The sequence below is a fragment of the Acartia tonsa genome, chromosome 5 (assembly GCF_053477335.1).
Source record: "Acartia tonsa isolate MP-2025a chromosome 5, ASM5347733v1, whole genome shotgun sequence".
Classification (NCBI taxonomy): Eukaryota; Metazoa; Arthropoda; class Copepoda; order Calanoida; family Acartiidae; genus Acartia; species Acartia tonsa.
Window position 1 is genome coordinate 36,341,234 of NC_137264.1, and position 12,513 is coordinate 36,353,746.

The 12,513-nt window shown below is 30.3% G+C and overlaps 1 long non-coding RNA gene across 1 annotated transcript; it reads right to left on the reverse strand.

Moving 5' to 3' along the window:
* Positions 1-329: 329 nt before the first annotated feature.
* LOC145319400 (uncharacterized) lies at positions 330-7,371 on the reverse strand. Its single transcript, XR_013879830.1, has 5 exons — positions 7,319-7,371; positions 4,932-4,968; positions 3,258-3,299; positions 2,629-2,705; positions 330-522 (listed from the first exon to the last, which is right to left on the reverse strand). It is a non-coding gene; the product is annotated as an uncharacterized LOC145319400 (long non-coding RNA).
* Positions 7,372-12,513: the final 5,142 nt, after the last annotated feature.

Consider the following 12,513-nt stretch of genomic DNA (forward strand, 5'->3'; position numbering starts at 1 on the left):
TGTGTTTTACTTTTAGACCTATTTATTTTTCTTTTAATTTTACAATTAGGGCCGTGTTAAAATCATGTCACAAATCAAAGTAGATAAAATTATAGAATAAGTTAAGGTAACATGCCTAAATATAATTTAAGTATTTACGTATACCTATCAAAATATTAGTTTACCTAAATTTTACTTTTTGGCGTGATTATAGCTTAGCTCTAAATAATGTAAAATTAAAGAAAATGTTTCCATATAAACTCCCTAAAAATCTGACTCAAACAGAAAGATCTTCACTGTGACGTAATAAAGAACAAACCTTAGTTGTTTATTAGCTTCGCTAGAAGACATTTAAAACATAAAATTTATTTTACTATCATTGTTATAACAAAAAAATATTTAGTTATCATAAAATAAAAAGATATTACTATTTATTTGAATTATATAAGTTCAAATTTTTGTAGATTTTTAACATGATTAAGAAAATGAATATATCTTATTGCAGCCAAGAGAATATCTCGTCTACTCATTAACATTTTATTCCTAAATAAATGATTAATGTCGCATCGTATCAAAGACAGCTTTCCGCGGATAATAAAATGAAAAAAGATAAAGATTGATTCCAGTTTTGATAGCCCGGGGCAAAACTGGCATTGATTTTAAGATTTTTATTTTATTATTCGTAGAAAATTGTCAATATGACTCATTACCGGTTCTAATCCAGCGGAGTTAAAAAGGTTTTAAAACCATACTGAAAATACAATAATATACTTGGTTCATTTTATTTTACTTGCTAAGTTTTTAAATCGAAAATAATGTGTATGTATATTAACTTATTATCAAATTAGTAAGGTATTTTGTCTGCATGTTTAGATCTCGCCAAGCACTGAACCGATAAAGATTTCAATTTTAAGGAAGCTACACACATCATTTGGTTCCATCGGGATTGAACCCAAACGGGATTGAACCCACGGAATTGAACCCACACGGGATTGAACCCAATGGGATTGAACCCACACGGGATTGAACCCACGGAATTGCACCCGCACGGGATTGAACCCAATGGGATTGAACCCGCACAGGATTGAACCCACAAAGGTGTAGGTTTCCCCCAATTTTTTTTCTTCAATTTTTTGAGGGGTTTAAGTCTCCTCTTCTAATTTGGGCGGTGTAAGTCTTCCCCCAAATTATTTATTTTTTCTTTTTTAATTTTTTGGGGGTTGTAAGTCTCCCCCTCCATTTTTTTTGTTCAATTTTTTGGCGGGTTTAAGTCTCTGCACCCAATTTTTTTTTTGGGGGGGGGTGTGTAAGTCTCTCCCTCCAAATTTTTTTTTTCTTGATTTTTTTGGGGTTGAGAGCTTCCCCCACCAAATTTTTTTTTCTCCAAAATTCACTAGGGTATATATATAAAAATAATTAGGGTGTATCAAAATTTATTTTTTTATTTATTTATTTTTAATACTTAGTTAGTTAAATCCAGCTTGCACCACGTGGAGGTCAAGTATCATTGCAAGCCATTTTTTTTTATTTTTATTTTTTTTTATTTTTTTGTTTTGTTTTTAGTTTTTTTGTTTTTTTGTTTTAAAAGAATAGATGATTTTGTTTTGTTTTTATTTTTTTTGTTTTTAGTTTTTTGTTAAAAAAAATAGGTGTTCATATTTAAGAACTGAACAGATTAGCAACTGCTCTCAAGTAAACTAGCTTGTCAGGGGATGTGGTATAGGTGGCATAGGGGTTCAATCCCATTGGGTTCAATCCCGTGCGGGTTCAATTCCGTGGGTTCAATCCCGTGTGGGTTCAATCCCGTTGGGTTCAATCCCGTTGGGTTCAATCCCGTGTGGGTTCAATTCCGTGGGTTCAATCCCGTTGGGTTCAGTCCCGTGTGGGTTCAATCCCGTGGTTACCACATCATTTTACTGCCTTATTCCATTTCAAATAAAGATTAATTACGGGTAGCCCTTAATCTTTTAAATTTCTTTAGAATGTGAAGTTGAAATAAGAAGGTTTCGTGATTTCCGTTGTTTGATATAAAGCAATTATTCTTTCCTACTCATTAAAATGAATTATTTATTGACTTTTATTGTAATCAAAAATACCACTTTAGTCGCTCTTGGAAGTAAAAAGTTTAGTATAGTATTACAAAAATCATATCAACACGATTTGATTATGAAGAGGGGGTAAAATGTAATTGTCTTGAACTTTAAAAAAAAAATTGTAATAGAGACGAACCCCCAACTGTCCCAGTTTTGAGCAAGACGATTCCTGTGACTTCATATAACTGGAATCGTCTTGCTCAAAACTGGACAGTTTGGGGTTCGTCGTAATAGAGAACAATTATATACTAATATAAAAGTAAATTCAACCTTCTAAATGTTGTATCTTTTGACTTTGTTCTCGATATTTTCCATCTTGAAAAACATTATTTTTACTTCAAGCACTAGAAAGATCTCTTGAGTAAGATCATCGTAAATTTTATTTTTACCTGTAGTGTGTCCGTACGTCCCTCTGGCCACTTGGTCGGAAAATTATCATTTTTTTTATAACTGAAGAATTTCAAAATCTAAAACATAAATTGAAATGAAGCATACAAATAGCTTGTTATTGTTGTGCTGCTATATGGACCTGATTGTTCTTTTTCAATAACCTGACCTTGTAGAATCACCTGGATGGATGGGAAGCACTTTTCTTAGTTTGTGAAATGCCATAGATAGTCTTAAGGTTCTCATCTGTAAATAAATGGAAAATAATGGGACTTAAGAAATTCCTTTGTGTATTTTTTTTTATAGGAATTTTATTTGGTACTTCTAGGTAGCTGCCCAGGTTAAGGGCACTGCGAGTAAAGGTCCCAAAAGGGATTCTAAAATTCATGCTTGAATTCGAGACGATTTTTACGAAAAATATATAAAAGATCATATGTAATATTCATTTCTGTTTTATTGGCACAGACCATAAGGCGCCCCTTAGAGGCCAACAATTCAAGAATTAATTCTATAATTTTTCAGTTTGTGAAAATCTGTCTGTAATATAATTATTATTCCAGGATGACTTCGAAACCGAATAATATCTTGTGAATTAGAACCGTTTATTAGCTATATTGAAAAATCATGTTTAGCGTCGTGTATTTTCACAAATATCAAATAAAAATTATACAATCAATACTAGTTTTTTAACCAGGGCATTGATTCCCTCAGGTCTAACTGGTTTTATTTCTATAATTATTTATTTTAATATCCGCGGAAATATGTCTCTAATACGATGCGATAAATAACTCTTATTACCTTTTCTCTTGCAACAGTTTTGGAATAATCTGTGTACTTTCTCTAAAACAAATGGGGGACTGTGCTTCAACAAGAATAAGTAATATTATTTTCAAGCAACTTCCTATAGTGATTTTAAGCTTTTTGTTATTGAATATATTAGGTCTGTCTGTCCCTTAAGATCTCGGTAACCACAGAACCGAGTGGATTCCACTCTTCAGTGAATAAACCTACTGGTCCTGTGGTGGTTTTATGCTATTTTCTTCGGGGGTGGGACACTCATAACCTCCCCAAAAACAAAAAATCTCCCCACATTTTTTTTATCTTTTTTTAAATGTGGTGGTTGCATCACCATAGGTACTTATTTTTTATAATTGCCTCTTGGTGAAGCCGCTAGTGTCTATTAAAGGAATGTAAATTTGTAATTATATGTAAAACAGTTCGATTAATGTACTTCTGCCGTTAAAAGCAATTGATGATATGATTTGCTGTGTGCGTTTTACGCACTTTGAACTCAACAAAACATTTGATACTATTTAACAAATGGCTTATTATTTTTAATTTGTTCTCTCTTCTCATAAACCCAAGTCAAGCTTTCTCGTTGATTTAAATAGAATTACCCAAAAGAATAAATTTTCACAAAAAAAATGTATATGGCTTGATCTTATTCGTACATAGTCCCTTTTCGTATAATCAGTTCTATTATTCAGTTTTAAAAGCAAAGTTTTTAAAAGATAATATTATTTATATTTGTACTTATTGTAATTTTCCTGTTTAGTTAAAAGTATACTTTTTTCTGTTACAAATTTTAAACTAAGTTAAAATTATCGATAAAATATTTATTTCTGATTTATTGCTTTTTCTAGTAAGAAAAGTTCAACAAGTTGTTTGTAGTAAACAAGGATGATTCCATATAAAAATTAAATTGTGTCTATAGTATCAATAATTTTCGAGACTAAAAGATACATTAAGATCTTTAATTTTTGTAACTAAAAAAAGTTGACAGTCATTCTAAAAATTTGCTTTCCTTTGATCAATTTAGAATTCTACTTAGGATATTCCTATGGAGAAACCTTGCTTTACTTTACTGTAAAGAAAATAGAATATATAAAAGAAAATATATAGTCCTAAAAACTATGTGCTTAAAACTTCTAAACTATCCCACAGGCGCCTACATTCTTTCATGCAGTACATAACTATAGAAAAACCTCGCTTTTAAAACGATTTCGTTTAGAAAAAACATGTACTAAATAACAATTCTTGTTAAATTTCCTTAAAATTTTTTAATTTATATGAAAAAAAATGTTTATTTTATTTTCCTGTCTAAGTAGACAAGCTACACTAAAAGGATTCGTGTCTGTCTGTCAATATTCAATAGAAAATTTAACATTTGACTGGTGAAAAATTGAAAATTTGGAATAAACAGAAGGTCCTTGCTTGTTTTAACAAGGGCAGAAATATTACAATTCCCCTCTCAATTTTAGTTCGGACAAAATTGTAACTTTTAGAACTCTATAAATGTTTCTTTCTTTTGAAATAAACCAGTGATAATAGACAGGACAAAACTAAAACTACATATAAACCTTTTGGTTAATATTAGCAAAAATATGTTACAAATGGTTTTCTTTATAGTTTATCTTTTTGATTGGATTGGATGTTATCGTCCTTGTTGAAAGAACAAGCAGAATATATTACCTTTACATATACAGGACTTTCCGACAAAGTCATTTTACATATGGTGCATTATTTGCCAAATGTACCACTTTTCTGCACTACCTCTCCGATTTTGTTAATACTCTATATTTTGGTCCGTTGGGTCATTCAAGGATGCTGGATGGCCAAAAAAAAGTTTCAGAGTCCCTGGATGTCTAGATATCTAGCTATCTATGAAGGTAGGTAACAAAAATGTAAAAAACACCCATTTTTTCACAATTTTAAAAATTAATTTTTTCATCAATCTTACATCCAATCTATACATTTTATACACCAAAATGATCGTTTATTCATGTAAAAAGCGCACATAATGCTATTTTGGCCAAAACTCTAATTTTACAGGGTGTCCAACAAAAAGTGTATTTTGGATATCTAGCGTAATACCCAAAATACCTGTCCGAAAAAAATCATTTTTTTTGGCTTAAATCCTGTGTTTTATCTGTGTGCATATGTGGTATATAACGGTTCGGACCACCTGGGACTATAAGGTTGTCAAATTTCACTTTGGGACACCCTGTAAATGTGATTTTTGCGTCTGTAGAGCTAAAACTTGGTCCAAATTGGCTATTTTTTCAAATTACTCTAATATGAGTCTTAGTATGTTTGGCCATAGTGTTTTCTGACCAGATCAATATTTTCATATTTTTTGGACACCCTGTATTTTCAAAAAAAGAGAAAAAATTTTTTTGTTTTTTTTCAAATTTTTTTTCTATTTTTAAGTTACTTAAAACTGTCATATAGATACAGATTTTGACTAATAACAATAATATTTGCCTATTTTACAATTTTTTACACTTTTGGGACACCCTGTGCATGTTTTTGAAAAATGATGGTTTTTGCCCATTTTTGGGGGGAAGGAGTCGTTTTAGGGCCATAGACTATTTCTTCATTTTTGTAGAACTTTTCAAGACACATCATTTGTTATTTATGCAAAAACCGCAAAAACCGAACCGTTTTGCCGTTATTCACCGCCAAAGGCAGATTTTTTTACGTTTTTTGCCGTTCCCGAGGTTGTAATGGGCATTTGTGGTAAGAAGACGTTGATTTATCAAGATAACTGTGAAATACTTTAATTTAGGCATTTTAATTTACTAAATTTCATGTGAAGTAAATTTTTTTGTATATCCAACCGATTTTTGTCAAAAGGAATTTCAAATGCACATGATTTATGTTTCTTTAATCACTTATGTTATAGCAATTATTTATGTTATATTCACTTAATTTTCTTGTTTTAACAATTGAAATCCATCTTGACGAAAAACGGTTAGCTGCACAAAAAATTTTACTTAATATGAAATTTAGTAAATTAAATTACCTAAATAAAAGTATTTAAAAGGGATTTTGATAAATCAACGTTTTCTTACCACAAATGCCCATTACAACCTCCGGAACGGCAAAAACGTAAAAAAATTCCGCCTTTAGCGGTGAATAACGGCAAAACGGTTCGGTTTTTGCGGTTTTTGCATAAATAACAAATGATGTGTCTTGAAAAGTTCTACAAAAATGAAGAAATAGTCTATGGCCCTAAAACGACTCCTTCCCCCCAAAAATGGGCAAAAACCATCATTTTTCAAAAACATGCACAGGGTGTCCCAAAAGTGTAAAAAATTGTAAAATAGGCAAATATTATTGTTATTAGTCAAAATCTGTATCTATATGACAGTTTTAAGTAACTTAAAAATAGAAAAAAAATTTTAAAAAAAACAAAAAATTTTTTTATCTTTTTTTGAAAATACAGGGTGTCCAAAAAATATGAAAATATTGATCTGGTCAGAAAACACTATGGCCAAACATACTAAGACTCATATTAGAGTAATTTGAAAAAAATAGCCAATTTGGACCAAGTTTTAGCTCTACAGACGCAAAAATCACATTTACAGGGTGTCCCAAAGTGAAATTTGACAACCTTATAGTCCCGGGTGGTCCGAACCGTTATATACCACATATGCACACAGATAAAACACAGGATTTAAGCCAAAAAAAATGATTTTTTTCGGACAGGTATTTTGGGTATTACGCTAGATATCCAAAATACACTTTTTGTTGGACACCCTGTAAAATTAGAGTTTTGGCCAAAATAGTATTATGTGCGCTTTTTACATGAATAAACGATCATTTTGGTGTATAAAATGTATAGATTGGATGTAAGATTGATGAAAAAATTAATTTTTAAAATTGTGAAAAAATGGGTGTTTTTTACATTTTTGTTACCTACCTTCATAGATAGCTAGATATCTAGACATCCAGGGACTCTGAAACTTTTTTTTGGCCATCCAGCATCCTTGAATGACCCAACGGACCAAAATATAGAGTATTAACAAAATCGGAGAGGTAGTGCAGAAAAGTGGTACATTTGGCAAATAATGCACCATATATTAATACGAACAATTTCTAAAACTTAAAAATTTTATTCACAATACAGCATAATTTTGTATAGTTTTTGACGTTTAAAAATAATATAAATAATCTAAATACACAAATTATTTGATGTTAAGCAAAAAAACTAATAATGTGAATTCATAATTCAATGTAATATGATGTAACACTGTGTTTAACCTTATCTAAATATCAGCTTCATTCAAATAGTAAAAAATGTAAAGGGATAGTTCTGGAAAAAGTATTTGATTTATTGATACAAACAAGTATATGTTTCATTTCGTATGATATTATAATATCTGCTATCTGATACACAGCTTGCAATCAAAAGAATTTAAACTATTATAATTTAAAAATGTATCAAGACTTAACTTTAACTCAAAAGAACAAGAAATTTATCTGTAATAAGTTGAATGATGTTTTTCTGTTTGTCTGTAACCACTAGGCTCTACTTTTTAAATCCCCCCCCCCCTGGTAACGTTTTTTTTACAATTTTTAGGTTAGGTTTGGTTATATGGCTAGGGGGCCGAGCGCCAAGGGCTAGGTAGGCCAGGGGGCCATGGTCATTATTTTGTGGACGGGAGGGGGGGGGGGGGTTTACGAATTTTCAAATTGGAGAAAAAATTGATTACTGTAGGATATTATTACATTAATTTAATAGATAAAGGGAGAGAAGGGGGGGGGAATGAGAGAGAATAAGAGGGATAGGCTTATCTGATTATTTGAATGAATGGAGTTTGATTATTAAATGAAGCAAACACACATAAATACATAGCATGTATGCAGGGAGTAAGGGAGGGGATAATGGATCGAATATTCAATTTTTAAGAGTCATAGACTCTGGGTACTGGCTTAAAAAGAATGTGCAAGAATTCAGCAGTTTCTGGCTGACTTTTGGTACTACTGCATCAATGCCCCGTTAACTAGCTGAGTTAGTTTTGAATAAAGCAGACAGCAAAATTTTTCCTAAGATGACTGGTTTTAACAAATATTTTTCCCAAGAAAATGTCATTTCATGTATAGAAACTCTACTGAGATATTTATGTATTAAACGATCTAAGAACCCCTTGAATTTAGGAAGCAGTAAAAAATATATAAGAAGGGTTGACGAAGTTCTAAGGGTGATATTTCTAGTGATTAATTACAGAATGTTTACTGCATTGTGATGTACTGGTAATTTATTTTTCAAGTAAATGATTTTTTTCTTAGAACTAATTTTGTTCTCAATTATATTACCATGATCCCTTTATAATTTTGGTCAAATTTTCTGGATAAATCTGGTTTTTATTGCTTTTCAGTGAAAACTCTTAAATTGAATTAATTGCCCATTGCCCCTTCCCTTACTTCCTGGCATGTATGTTATAAGAACAATACTTTAGTCACCCCAAGCTTCTAATGTCTTTAATGGGAAAGAGAATAAATATTTTTTGCTTAAGCGGATTTTTTTCCAGGCTATTCTAACTCTATATCAATGAGGGTATCTACCCATACCCACTCTTACCGTTTAAAATAGGCTGTAGCTATCTAGGTAAAATACTAAGCTTTACTAAAAATCATGGACTGTTTAGTGTTTATGCCAGTGGTTTTTGAGATCTTACTTGACATGCCTTTTACATACTTTAAAATAATTTATGTGATATAAAAAATAAATGTTCTTTACTTTTTTTCTGATTAATTTCTAGCTACTAAGCTATGTCGATGTAAATAAAAGTCTCGTACTATAATATGTAATTCTGTATGTATATGTCTTTTCTTTATGAAATACATATCTTTAAAACAAAACAAACGATTTTGGCCAAATAGAGCTATATATGACTCTACCCAGGGTGTGGGGTCCCAGTGCCGACTTTTAATTGAGATGAGCAAATAGCGTCAGTAATACAATCACAGCCAAGTCGCTACAAAAGAGCAGAAAGTAATTTGCTAACAGGCGAAAAAAGTCCCTACCTCTTGGGTCTGGGTAATACATATAAATTAGTATGTTCACCACTGGTTTAGTATCGGATATTACTACTCTATAATAATAGTTAGTCTACTATCTGTCGTCAAAGTGTGTCTAAGTTATGATAACATGTGTAGCTAATATACAAAGTTTGTCCGCCAATTCAAAATTATCCTTTCCATCTAAACCGAGAACAGTTTTTAAAAGTTAATCTAAATAATTTAACACTAATTCAATCTTTGTATGATTTTTTGTCCGCCTGTCTATGTATTTATCTGAACCTATGTCCGTATGTCTCATGTCTATCTGTTTTTTGTTATTCTCTCTGTCTGTCCTTATATATCTGTATGTCCACCTTTATGTCTTTTCGTTTCAGTTGTTTAAATGTATGTTTATCCTTCTGTTTCACGTATCAAAAGATCTCAGAAACTGCAGCTCTATTTTAATGTATATTATAAAATTATTTTTTAATTCTGTTAATATAGCATAAACCTGACCTTTGCCGTAGTAACACTTAGTTGAATATTTTAAATTTCAACAAAAGAAATTCTTAAAAACTGATTTCCTAAATGGTTTAGCAAATTTGCCACATTTTGATGATTTTTATACAAAATCTGAATACATAAGTTCTTCTTTGTCTCTTCTATTCTGTTCAATTCTTTTCATGTAAGCGGTTACTTTAATGTCTACTAAAAGCGCAGCAATAACAATCTATTAACATTTTAAATGAAATTAAAAACAGTAATATCACTTTAAAAATAATTCAAATAATAAAAATTGATGAAATATTGTTTGTTAATTGTTCAAATTTTTTTTATACATAATATCATCTTTACAAGTGTCTTATTCTCTCACTGATTGACTGACTAACTCTAACATACTTACAATCAGAAAAGTTGTTTATATGCTTTTGATATTGGTATATGTGATTGTGTGTTTGTGTAAGTGTATATACTTGTTTCTGTTTGTCATTGAAATGATTTATTAAAAAAATTATATCTAGGAATTTAATTAAACTCTTAAATTGCAGGTACTTTCAACAATTCAATAAAAAAACTATTTTTAACAGATAATGGTCAATATTTTTGTCAAGAAGAAAATTCATATCGCCCCACTTATAAAAATTATATAAAACAGTAAATATTAAGTTGATCTTCTACCAAAGCAGAATTTTACACTTGTGATTGATTTGATTTAGTAGTTATTCTATCCCTCTATTCATTGCAAAATTAGAGAAATAAAAGTTTAATTTTTAGTTTTAAATAAAGTTTGTTTTGAAAACTCTACAAATAAAACATTTCTTATACAAATTTATAATTCAGTTGCGGCTTTTTCTCAGGGATAAGGCATTAAATAAAAATAAAGAAAATTAGGCAAAGATATTTGTGAGGGAAACAGTTAAAAAGAGTTCCAAGCAAATTATGTGCCTACCTGAATTTAAAATCAACTAACTCACTTCAAAATTGTCTTTTTGTATTATTTTAAATTTGGGGGTGCCGTAGGCACCCTCAAAATTTTTTTTATTTTACCCCCCCCCCCCAATTTAAAGGCACCCCCAACCATTTAGGAGGGGGTATTTACCCCCCCCCAAAATAAAAAATCTCTGATAAAAAAAAATTTTGCCCCCCCCTTCAAAAATTTTTACCCCCCCCAAAATAAAAAGCTTGGACGCCCCTGCCCCTCCCCTATGACCCCGTATTATAGCTTTGCCCCATCCCCTCCGCTGGCCATGGATGAACGCACCGACCAATAGCTGGCAACTATATTGGCAACCTAAATTGACGACAAAAATGCCTCTGTCACAATATCCACGTATTCTATATCCATTCCCTCTCTATATTGTGTCCATCTGTCACTAGGAAATTTAAACTTTGTTTGTGGCCGTGTGTGTTACAGAGATTCAGAGATAGCAACATGCAAAATAAACTCATCTTTTCCCAAATCTTATCTTTATAATATTTAAATTTTTTCAACAATTGTATACAAGGAATTAGTAAGAAAGCAAAAAGTAAAATTATTTTTACTATTTCAAGATGTTAAATGGATTTGTTAAATTGTTAGATTCATTATTAAATCATTTTGTAATTTACTTGCATGACTAAACGTGTTTGGTTAATGCCATAAACACAAGGATTAAATATCTAAAAGTAGCGAATCACAAAAAATCATGGAATGGACAAATGGAGTGAGTTAAAGAGCAGATCTTCAGTTGTCATATCAAAGAGAGAAAATATGCAAAATATGAAAAAAACATGAAACATCTTTTTTTCAATAGTAGCCGAAAAATTTTCCTTTATCGATATTACGAAGTGACTAAACTGTTTGACAAATTAAAAAAAAAACTAAAAACAACATTTTTTGTAATATTTATTTATAATCAGGGATAATTTATAATAAATTAGAAATTATTGCACTTGGTGTAAATATTTGATTTGTGTGTACATATATATATTTCTTACATGATTTTATAGACATATATCCGCAGATATGAAAATAAAGATTAAACTAATTTTAGTTTGGTATACCCTTACGGGGAAAATTTCAAAGCCAATATTATAATTGTGTTGCTTTTTGTTTGTTTATTTGTAAGGTCAATTTCTATAAATCCATGCAAGACATTGGTTTTCTTCGCGGTCAAGAACCGGATTGTTTAATTTGCAGAGCCTGAACCAAGAAGAAAGATAAATTAAGAAGATATTACAATAAAAACTAAACTAAAAATAAACAAAAAAAAATAAATTACAGAGGGTATAAAAATTTAAAAATTAATAAAAGTGACTTAGTTAAATATTGCACTTGATTGTTAAAAATGACTTAATTTTAGAAGCACAGCTATATTTGCCAACAAAAAAAAGGCTATTTTCTCAAAATTTAAGAAAAAAAAGGGAAACAAGTATTTTTAGTTCTTTTTTATTTTAATTTGTGATAAAAAAAAGTAGTTGTTGGTTTTTGATTTGATATTTTCATAATAAATTCAATTCAAATTCAAACTTTTAATTTGAACTTTTCTTCCCTAATCATCAGAGGAATCAAGTGGATTTAAAAAGGAAAACAGGGGCTGTGCTAAATTTGGCAATTAAAAAGATGGCATTTTTAAAGTTTACAGCTGCATTGAAAGTGGACTAAAAATTGTAGATATAAATTAAATAATTAGAATCTAATCCCTAACAAATAAACACAAAATATACATATGAGCAGATTTTGTTAATCATTTAGGTTTTTTTTCATTTACCCAACTATTTATCT